The sequence below is a fragment of the Henckelia pumila genome, chromosome 1 (assembly GCF_033568475.1).
Source record: "Henckelia pumila isolate YLH828 chromosome 1, ASM3356847v2, whole genome shotgun sequence".
Classification (NCBI taxonomy): Eukaryota; Viridiplantae; Streptophyta; class Magnoliopsida; order Lamiales; family Gesneriaceae; genus Henckelia; species Henckelia pumila.
The window spans coordinates 131,380,808-131,393,204 of record NC_133120.1 but is presented as its reverse complement, the minus strand read 5'-3'; the positions used below and the strand labels follow the sequence as shown (position 1 = coordinate 131,393,204).

Genomic DNA, 12,397 nt, shown 5'->3' with positions numbered 1-12,397 from the left:
TACAGTTTCAATGTGTGAGGATAAGATTTACACGACATTGCATTTGCAGTACAATAAAAGTTGTAGAGGAGGATGTACAAGTACTGCATGCTCTCAAAATTTCATGTCAAAATGATTTCAACAACATAACAAGTAGTTATAATTAGGTATATAGAATTCTTTTATGGTGCTCAATATTATATGTTCACTTCATGTCCACCATGTACAATAGATGAGTTGACCGATACAATAGATGAGTTGACTTGTACATGATGGGCATAAAGTGGGCATATAGTGTTGGGCACCATAAAAGAACTCTAGGTGTATATTGTATATATATATATATATATAAATTGTATCTTTAAATCATAATTTTGTCTTTCAAAATATAAATGGCTAATTATTGTTTATGAATTATATTGTACGTATGTTTTGTAAAATTTTAATCGTTGATCTTTTATGACTAGCAATGTAATTCTTTCAGATCAAGCCAGATCATCGCACGTTCTCTGCTACATCTTTCTTTTGGGTGACCTGATTATTAAATAAGGATCGCGAGTTTTCTTTCTCAAAAAACATAATCTAATCATTTTCAAAAGTTATGTTATAAATTATGCATAAATTGTTATTATTAAAAAAAACCAAGAAAAAAATAATAATTTATATTATATGTTAGTAGAGATAAACACGAAGGTGTATAATTAATTATGAAAGTATCCTTTGGATTTCCCAAAGGCCGTTTTATAAATTTCGGCCACGTGGACGACATCCAACTCACATTCCAAGCTACGAGGATTTTTTTAAAGAAAAGTCAAATGCCATTAAAGATCACCATCGTTTTATCCAATTTTTTTTCGCATGTGATCCATGGCATTATTAAGCACAAACTTTTATGAGATGATTTTAAATATCATTTTTTAAATGAATTTTTTATATGGGTTATTCAATAAAAAATATTATATTTTATATCAAAAATATTACTTATTATCATAAATATGGGTAGGGTTGACCCGTCTCACGAATGAAACCATCTCAAATGAGTGTTACTCGCATTATTATTATTATTATTATTATTATTATTAATCATATGCATGTGTTATGTTACTTGTGTACTTGTATAACTTATTTTTAGCGAAATTAAAAAATGATGAAATAAAAAATATAAAAATGACATTTTCGTATATAAATATACACAAAAAAATATAATATTTTTGTAATTAAAGAGTTATCAAAGGAGTGTTAATTAATTTATGATAAATTTGACTTTGAAATGACATATCATTACACTGAAAGATCTCGAGTAAGTAGATATAGATTATATTTTGATTTCGACACTTAGTCATTTATCCACGTAAACAATTGAGTAGTTTTATAGGATAATTTTGATTTCGACATCTTTGTCATTTATCCACGTAAACAATTGAGTAGTTTTATAGGATAGATGTGTCATTTGACGTTTGGGTAACTTTGACATATCAAATCGATTAATATAGATTAGGGGTGTTATCGAGCCGAATCGAGCTCGAATAGCACACTACTCGAGCTCAAGCTCATATTCTACTACTCGAGCTCGAGCTCGATAGAGTAGTAAAATATGAGCTCGAGCTCGAGCTCGGTTGTAGTTCAAGTACTCGAGCTGAGAATCATGGGAAGGTTCGATCAAAATGGAAATAATTATTATTTAATCTTTTTATTTTACAAAAAAAATATATATAAGGAGTTTACCGAGACTAATTAAGTAGCTCAAGATTCAAAACAAATACCCACAATGCTCTAAAAGCCATTTCAAGGCAAACACGAGATGAAGGGTAGTACATGAATTTGATCTACTTAATATTAACCTCGAACCTTATAAAAAAATTTTAACCTTCCTTTAGATCCCCATAATATCTTAAACCATTACAATACCATGGTCATTTCGTAGGATAATTATGATCTAGCAAAGAGAATTTAGCCTGTCATTAGGCTAAATTAAATAAGAAAATAGAAATAGACAAAATAAAAAGAGAAATACTTACAAAAATTCTAAACAGAAACTTCAAACTTTTATTTTCAAAGAGACTTTTATTACAAGAGAGAGAGAGAAAGGGAGAAGATAGAGAGGCGAGCAAACTTAAGCGTGCTTCCAAACTTACAAAATACACCTATAAATAGGAAGAGCCGGACATCAACCCCGGATTCCAAGCTAAACTTATAAAACTACTTTTATTAAAATAATAAAAAGATGCATTATTACATCTTGAAAAAGTAGAATAACTTATGACAAACTTTATAAAAGTTGAAAGTGATATATTATCTAAAGGATTCCTTTTTCATCCAATCTTGGACTTTAGCGATGCTTTTAATTTTTCAAAAGTTTCATCAATTTGATTTTCTTCAAGATCATCATCTTCGGGATCATGTCCATCTTGCATATGCATTAATTTGATAAACTGATTGTGGCTGTCAGTTGAAGTAATGGACTGATCAGATTTTGTATCAGTGTTGCCAATATTTTTAAACAAATCTTTTTTCATTTTTTCAACATATAAGTCGATCATTTGTTCTTTTGAGTAGATTTTTTGATATTTCTGAGTAATAATTTTGAAGGGACTTATCACATCAGATTGTTTTCCCTTCTCCTGTTGTGCAAAATCATTCTTGTATTGAGAGATATTTTCTTCCATTTTTTGTAATATCTCTATGTCATGTGGTTTTCCAGTTTCAGGATCATTTCTGAGCAATTTTTTCCAAAACTTTGATAAGCTCTTCCTCCATAAGCAAGGAATTCCATGATCATTATAACCAAATTCTGGTTGCCATTTCCAGATCCATGGGATACCGAATTCAATAAAGAAATTGCAGGATAAATTATTGTTGACCCAATTTGTAGTCATGTTCTGTATAACTCTTGGAGAGAATCTGATCCAATCTTAAAAGTAATTTTTGAATTCTTCAAGTAAAATTTTTTATGAAGGCCCAAAGAATTGCCACCAGTTTATGAACCAGTTGGGAATATTATCATGTGAATTATTTTCACATGTTTTCAAGAACCAAGAATGTTTTCTTTTTGAATTTTCATAGAATAGAGTTGTATAAAAACTCTGTATGTAATCCCAGTAATTATATTTAAAAGTAATTTGTTTTTGAGTAGAATATAATTCTTTTTCTGCTAGTTGATAAATTCCTCATTCTTCAATAGATATAATTTTTTTAATAATAAATTTTGAAAAGTTATAACTTTCCGTTTGCTGAGTATTACTCTGAAAATGGGTAATTTCCACCGTTTTTGTAGAGATTAAGAGGGTTTCATAATATCCTCTTGGCTTATAAGCACCATGAACATATGATGTATGTGATAGATATCTATCCATGATAATCCAAGGAGTATTTTTCCACTGCTCATCTTTTTCTTCTACAAGAAGAATGATTTCTCTATTTTTATTCTCAGTATATAATACTGAATCATTTTCATTTTCTTTTGCAATATTTGCATAAGATTCTTCAGAATCAGGAATTACCTTATTCTTACCTTTTTGTTTTAAGAATTCTTGAAACTCATCATATAAAGGATCATTTTTTTGGATAGTATTACTATCAGAAGAACTAGAAATATGTTGGTCTATGAGGCGTTGATTTTCAAATTGAGCTATCAGCCTTAGAGCATTGCCAATATAATTTGGGGGTTTTCCTCTTCCTCCTCTTCCTTTATAAGAGGAAAATTCACCACGACCCCTATTCATTCCTGCCATCATTAGATAAATATTCACGGGTTAAGAAATTAGGAAGATAATTTTCTTCTCCTTTTTTATAAATAATTTCAAAATCAAAATGAGCTAAATTAGCTTGCCATCTAGCAAAAATTTGTTTAGAAACATCATGTTTAAAATCTTTATTAAACATATATTTTGCAAACTTGCAATCTGTTTTAATAATAAATTTCTGATTGTAAAGATCATCCTGAAATTTCAGAATACATTTAACAATAGAAAGAATTTCTTTTGCAACTGTAGAGTAATTTTTCTGAGCAGAATTCCACTTTTCTGAATGAAATCTAACAAGATATTCTTCTTTACTTTGGGGTTTTAATTGTTTTAAAATACCTCCAAAGCCTATATCAGAAGCATATGTTTCAACAATTTTCTCCCAACTAGGATTAGAAATCATTAAGCAAGGAATATGTTTAATTTTTTCTTTAATTTTCTTGACAGAATTGGTATGCTGATCAGTCCAAGGGGAAAGATTTTTCTTAAGTCTATCATATAAGATAGCAGTATCATTAGCTAAATTCTTAATATAGGCAGATATATAATTTAAACTACCTAAAAATCTTTGTAATTGAGTCTTATCAGTAATAATATCTGGAAATTTATTACCAAATTCTATACTTCTTTGAATAGAAATAATATTATCTTTATCAATATTATGACCTAAAAATTTAATATTGGTTTGAAATAAAACCATTTTGGGTTTAAAAATAACTAATCCATTTTGAATAATAAGAGTTTTAAATATGTTTAAATGTTTAAAATGAGTCTCAATATTTTTTGAGAATATAAGAATATCATCTATGTAAACAATAATAAAATCACTATAAGGGTAAATATATCATTCATAATCTGCTGAAATTCTGAAAGAGCATTCTTCAGACCAAAAGGCATAACATTCCATTCATAATGTCCTATCGGAACATTAAAAGCAGTTTTATATCTATCATCCTTATTAATTTGGATCTGCCAAAATCCCGACTTTAAATCAAATTTAGAAAATATTAAGGCATGTAATAGTCTATCAAGAAGATCTTTTTTATTAGGAATAGGATGCCTAATCCATTTTAAAACTTTATTTAAAGGTTTATAATTTATTACTAGACGAGAAACACCACTTTCAATCTCAGAATGTTTATTGACATAAAAAGCATCAGTATCTTAATAGATTTTATTTATTATTATTACAATAAATCATTTTTAATAAATACTAAGTCAAAAAATATTGTATTATATTGACAGACACATGCCTTTAGTTGTAATTATTAAATAATAAATAATTAAAATACCCCACATAAGGTACAAAGATTTTGTCCTAACCATATCTGAAGGCTAATTTTGTAAATATGTCCTTTGAAAAATACGACACAACCAAAGAAAAAAAACACTTTTTCATTGGCATAACCTGAGACGGTCATAGTGATTTATATACGTTGAAATGGGTTTATTCAACTCATATTTATAATGAAAAGTAATGATTTTTGGCATAAAAAATAATAATTTTTTATAAGTAATAGTCAAAGTGGAAATTCAATTCTTAAAACTTTGCTGTTTGCCCGTCTCAATATAAATTTTTAAGTATTTTTTTATTGTCAAATGTATTATTTTTTATTTTATTTATGGATCAAATAAATAGTCTGTGATACCGTCCTCACAGTAGACATATTTACCCAACATAATAAACATATTTTATATCAATTGCCTTTTCTTATCCAAAAACATTGAAAAATTATTTTTAAATTAAAATCTTTTAACTTAAAAAAATTCGTTTTTAATAGTTTTAGCCAAAACTTCTTTTATTTGAAATTCCTATGGTCTACAAATCTATAACGTTAAAAACAATAAAATATATTTTTTTTATTCCGAATTTCTCCATTTCAATCCGCACCAAAATTGCAATTTTAATTATTTTATTTGGATGTATTGTTTATTCAGAAAAAAATATAATCAGAAATATAAGTTCTATTTTAAAGAAAAAGAAAAAATAAAATTATTTTATAAACCAAACCCAATGCCATTTTTTTTAAATTTTTTTTATAAAACTTTCCCAAAGTCATCCATATGATCCGTATCCTCTTAAAAAAATATAATGATGTATCAAAGAATAAATAAAGTACGTGGCTATAAATCTATTATTTTCATAAAAAAAATCTTATTTAATAATACACACGTAACACATGCGTCTCCGGATACGCGGTACATATTATTTACGATCTTCTTTAAATCTTTTTTACCTTCAAATATCAAATTATAAAAAGCTTTAAAAAATGAAAAGGTGTATAGTATTAAATCTCAGTGTACCACGAACAGATTATATTTCAAATTTTGTTATAAAAATAATAATTATTATTTTTTCTTTATGAAAGAAAGTATAAATACAGAAGATTAGAAGCGAAGTATGGATGAAAATGGATTATTAGATTTAAAAAAAAAAAAAGAATACAGAGAAGACGCATGGAGAAAACTCTACGTGATAAGTAAAAACCATGTCACCAGCATTTCTTCTTCTTCTTCTCCATCTTCGCCTTTCATATTTTGTCCTAATATACCACAAATTCAGTGCAAACAACACACTGAATGTGTTTGATATCTCTAATACGCGTGAATGTATGTATGTATATATTTGGTGTATATTTTTAAAATGATATATATATATATAAATATTGTACACTTATCGTATCCTAAAATTTCGTGGGTGTGATAAATATTTCCATATGAAACTCAATTAATTCCCTTCCTTCCGCTCGTTTTGTTTCCTTTTAAGTTAAACAAGAAAATCAGTCCTACATTTTATGATTCTCGTTAATTTGATTTCTTAAACCACTTTCCTATAGTTGATATTTATTATTATTTCGGCTTAATCAATCTCATCTTTTTTGGTTTCGGTGGGATTTTCTGTAGGTTTTCTTGGGTGTTAATGGCGGGCCGGGACTGAAGTGTTGAGATAGAGTTAATCGGGATTTGTTCAAATCAATCCCCCGATTTCTGGGACTTCTAATTATTTTTTAATTAATTAACTTTCCGGATTATAGATAAAAGCGAAAAGCTTAAAAAATAAAATAAAAATAAAAATTAAAAAAGCTGGAACAGTGACAGGACTCATGGAAGATTAACAGCAGTGAAGGTACAGCCAAGCCCCTGAGTGCCAAGCGAGGGACTGACGGAGGATGGTGGAAGAGGAGATGCGGTTCATCCTCCCGATGTACGGATGAAGATGTAAGATCTCTTTACGGAGGAATGATTTCATGCTCTGAGTGAGATTATCATAATATATCATACAATCTGAATTGAACTCTATTTTTTAATACTTTAAAATTCTTATTACAAAATTCCAAGAGTTTTCTTAGCATTTAAGGCACCAAAAACACCAGCCATCCTCAGAATTATTCTAAGTGGAATTATGGCTCGAATTCTTTGGAGTTATAATATTATCATATTATAATGTTTAATTAAATTATTCTATCATGGACTGAAATACTTAACGTAGTGGATGAAGAGGCGAGGGAGTGGATCATCAGGAAATAAAGAAGCAGCATTACTGTAAAGAGTGCGGACCAAAAGTTTTAGCTGCGGAAAATGCTTTGGGAGGTAACACATGAAGCAGCGCGCATGATCAGGCCATCAAAGGTATCCTTGGGAAGAGGGGAGATTTCAAGAAACCAGCATTATAAGTCCTACTCGACTTTGCCTCTCGTTGCCTTGCAGGGTGTGCGGAAAAAGGTTTAAATCCAACAAATAGTTGTACGGGCATATGAAGAACCATCCCGACAGGAACTGGAGAGGGGAGAGTCCGCCGCAGGAGATAGAGTATCCGCAGCAAGATCCAGCCCATGGCTTTGGCTTGGCCCGGTCACCGCTAAGCGTGGACGTGCATCCTTCAAGCTACCCGATATCGAGGTAGGAGTTCGCATGGCGGCGCAACAGCTTTTGCAAATGCTCTAGAGGAACCCAATTCTATGCACATGGGCTTGATAGTATTTGTGAAAGAGGAGGGGGTCAAGATCATGAGGCCAGAATTAGTGGGAGTGGAGATGATTGCTTCTTGACGGAAAAGGGAAATCACAGATAATTAAAATGAAAGATTATAAGGATTCATCTTCATCCGAGGATGATGCCGGAATTATCTCCAATCTCATGTTCGATGTTGCTGGCTGATATACGACGAGTGAAGAAAATTAATGCAATGCCGGATGCTTTCAGGATGTATGAAGGGTACTCGACTGGGGAGCAATAAAAAGTTTGCGAATGGCTCGCATGAAGAGCAAAGCAAGGATAAGTAGCAGCCGGATGATGGAGCAAAGGTGGTGATCATAAGCAAAAACAAGTCTAAAATGGCCTCATCACAAAGAATGGCGCGGGCAGCAGCAGCGACTAGTCGACTAGTTCCAAGTAAGTTTGCAGTGTTTGTGGCCAAACGATTTGACCAATCATAAAGCATTTGGGAGGCCACAGGGAGAGCCACAAACAGATGTTCAAGATTTGAATTTCAACAACAAAATTAATGGTAAGCCAACATATGTGACTTCGAATGGGGATGGTTGCAGCCAAGAAGTCGGAGCAATTAGAAAACAGGACGGAGCCGCTGGTGGCGCCATGAGGAGGAGGAGGAGCCGGGCGGGAGATGAAGGTTGAATCTTAAAATACTTGATTTTGATCTGACTCAGTCATCTCCACCCTAGATGAGATGATGCTGATGAGTAGTATTGTTTCTTTTAATTAGCAACTTTTAGGGGCATGTGAGGATTTAAGGATTGAAATCTTATTGCTTTACTATCACATATATATAGTTGTTATACATTAATTCTTAAACATCAAATTCCGATTGTGTATTAGTTCGGTTGTTGTTGCCGTTTGTTGTTCCATAATCAGTTTGATTTTGATTTACGAAATCAATAATTATTGATACGTAATGATGTAAACGTTTTAAACTATATAACATTCTAAACATCATTTTTTTTTATGTCTGTTTATCTATGGATAAGAATATCGAAAATCAAATTAGTTTTAGTTAATGGGACTTTGATTTTTTGAATACTATGTAATCGTAAGAGTTTTTAATCAGTACGTAAACCCATTGACAAAAAAATAGTGTATATCTCATGTTAAATAGACAAGTGTATGTTTATTTTTTTAAAAAAATAAAACATACTTGCTACTTAAAAGAATCTGAATTAATGAAATATAATTTTATAAATTACTTTTTGACCAAAGTTCGTCCATATAGGAAAAAACGAGAATAAGATTCAATTAACTTTATTGATATTTTTCTTACGTTTAGTTGTTTGAGTGGGAATAAGTTTTCCAACAATCAAATTAGGGACGAATCCCTTTTAACAAATGAAGACAAAGCAAAAATTATATGATAAACAATGTGTGTGCATGTGTTTTTTTCGTAGGTGAGATTAATATAAATAATAAAATTATATAAATCTTGCAACGGGTAGATAGGCTCACGTGGATTAAATATTAATATAAAACTATAAACATAATAATTTTCTTTGTAAAACATGATATAGTTATTTAATATTTTGGCCCTAATTTCACTATATATGTTTTACAGTTTTACTCCATTCTTTTCGAAGCAATGGTGTTATGAGTCATGACTCATGACACATGCATATTTTGGCATAAAATATTTTATATGTATTAGTTTTTTTTTAGAAAGTTTATGTATTAGTTTTTGAAGACCAAAAATAGTTATTACAAAAGTCTTAAATTTTATAAAATAATATAAATAGTATATTTGAAAAAAATCAAATAATCTAGTTTCAATGATTTTTTTTTTTAAAAAAAACATCGATCTGAATTCATTTGTTATATCTGGGATTATACAACTTTCATTTTTAAATAATTTTTTTTAATAGTACTGGGGAAACTGTGACATTTGAAACTTAAAATTTTTTATAGTAAAACTTGTAAATTCATTGATCAATAAGCAAGTTTTTAGATACAAGTTTTACCAAAACAAAAGGGGAGGGGGAGGAAATAACAAAATTAACAAGTGAGTGAGCAAACACATTAGCCTCCTGCGGATATGAATCAACTTACTGGCTGCGCTAAGATGGAGCAAGTTTCTAACTTCTGAAGCTATGGACACAATGTAACTTTAAGTTCTTCTCTGAACCAGTGGCTCTTTGCACCGTCAAAAAAGATTCAATTAAAATTTGAAAGATTTTGTAGATTTCTGACTTTTGCTATCCGCAATCCCTCTCGTATTGCTTGTAATTCCGCAAAAACAACAGAGGGTGACTTCTCGATTTTCTTCCCAAAAGCAATGTCGACATGCCCTTCATGGATCCTCGTATCACCCCATACCGATTGCATATGAGTTAGGTAGTGTTTGAGATAGCTTTTCGTTAATAAAATTTTACAAAATTTTAAATTTTTGTTAACGAAAAAGTTGAGAAGCACTTTTAAAAAGCTCTTTCAAACACTACCTTAGTGTTATCATTCACGACGGCGTCTACTTTCAATCGAACATGATTAGGTGAAGGCGCTACCCATCTGTTCGGCGACTGTGTGAAATATGCAGGGATCTGCGTGCACTCTAAAATTTAAAATTGATCATTAATCATTTTTTTTTAATTTCAAACATTTGTTAAACATTAGTGCGCTAACTTGCATTTTTTTTTCCCAATATTAATTGTTTTTCAACAATGCTTCGACAATCTTCGATGACACATCATTATTATTCTCGTCGCGATGGCACTTAAAAATAAAATATGATTAAGCACTTAAAATTAAAAATATATATATATGATTAATCGAGATTACACATGACACTATGCAAGCATCATATTCTCTGCCCAGCGGGCAGTACTCCCATATTTTGGTGTTGTATATATATATAAACGCACTTCACTCGGCTTCTGTCCGTGGGAATTTTCGATCGATCCTTGGAGAAAAAAGCAATGGCGGATGAGCTAACCAATGATCAAATCTCTGAATTCAAGGAGGCCTTCTCTCTATTCGACAAGGATGGCGACGGTCTGTATGTGTTTGTGTTATGTTCTGTATCACGTGAATGTTGGTTAAAGCAGTGAATTTGGGATTATATATAGAGCTGTTTGATTTGTTGTGAACCGAATTAACAGGTTGCATCACTACTAAGGAGGTTGGCTATGTGATGCGGTCTTTAGGGCAGAGCCCGACAGAGGTAAAACTTGAGGGATATGATCAACGAGGTTGATGCTGATGGAAATGGGACCATTGATTTCCCCGAGTTTCTCAACCTGATGGTGCGGAAGATGAGAGACACGGATTCTGTGGAGGAAACTCACCGAAGCTTTCCGGGTTTTCGACAAGGACCAAAACGGGTTCATTTCTGCAGCTGAACTCCGCCATGTTATGACCAATCTAGGCGAAAAACTCACCGGCTGTGTGGTCGATGAGATGATCCGTGAGGCGGATGGTCGATGGTGATGGGCAGATCGACAATCAAGAGTTTGTCAAGCTCATGATGGCCAAGTGAGATCTCATACTACTCCAAACCTTGTTAATTTTCTATGCTTTTGAGTTGCTATGACCTATATTACAACATCACTCCCGTTGGTGCATTTTACAACAATCATATATGTAGCTTACAAGTGATACACAACAAAAAAGTTTTATTTTTAAGATAACACTCATATTCATTTACAAATACATTATTTAAGATAATGTTTGAAATCTCTAAAAATAACTGATTGTGGAGACTTCTCTTAATAATTATTTATTTTTAGAGCTTCCAAGAAGTATCTTTATGTTTAAATATAATATGATTCTTATGCGTGCATCTGGTCCCAGTAAAGTACCTCGATGTCACTTTATATTAGATGGTCTAGTGCCACATTTATTTCTTTAATTTCTTCAATATGTTAGACCTTGGCATCCGATTCCTGTCCCATCGAAAAGGGGACAGGTGTACGGTTTGGACACACCATATTAACCCACTGTAATTTTCTTTCAAAAACATGAAAACGGATTTGTCGATGAATGACACTACTAGAATGGGGATCTAATGATTTTTTTTTTCGAATTAACCCCATTACGGTTAGTTTCCGACTCCCAAAAATTAGTCAATTAGATGCCAGAGACGGAACCATGTGGGATTGTCGACAAAATTTAGAGTAGTCCCTAAACTTTAAACTCTTTGTAGTATACTGTATACATAGATAACTTAATTTATAAAAATTAAATTTGACCCTCAATTTTTTTATTTACCGGTAGTAAAAATGTAAATGATACATATAATTAGTTCTTTTTTTTTTGCCCGGATAATCTTTAATATCGACTGAAAAAAGATCTTAAAATGGATTTTAGATAGTTATGCAGGCTTTCTTCGTTCATTTGGTGCCATCATGGTATTGGATCTGTGACTCTTATTGTGTGTGCACGCACTCGTTTTTAAACCTCCATAAAATACAAATATTTAGTTTTCAATTCTTTTTCCCATTTTGGCCTCCATATTTTTACTGAGCATGAGTTCCAAATTATAATTTATAACCTAAATACTTTTTCTTCACAAGTCTGCTCTACAAGAGTTTTTCCATGATATAGTTGGTTGATCCATATACATTGAAAAATAATACTTTTAGAATAAGTAATATATATTTTTTCACGAGTCGAATCAAATAGGAGATCCATATATATCACTACTTGATGCAGAATTTATGGATTGATTACAATCACTG

General features: G+C 31.2%; 1 pseudogene; it reads left to right on the top strand.

The window, feature by feature from the left end:
- The first annotated feature begins 10,636 nt into the window (after positions 1 to 10,636).
- LOC140874687 (calmodulin-7-like) lies at positions 10,637 to 11,196 on the top strand (annotated as a pseudogene).
- The last annotated feature ends 1,201 nt before the right edge of the window (positions 11,197 to 12,397 follow it).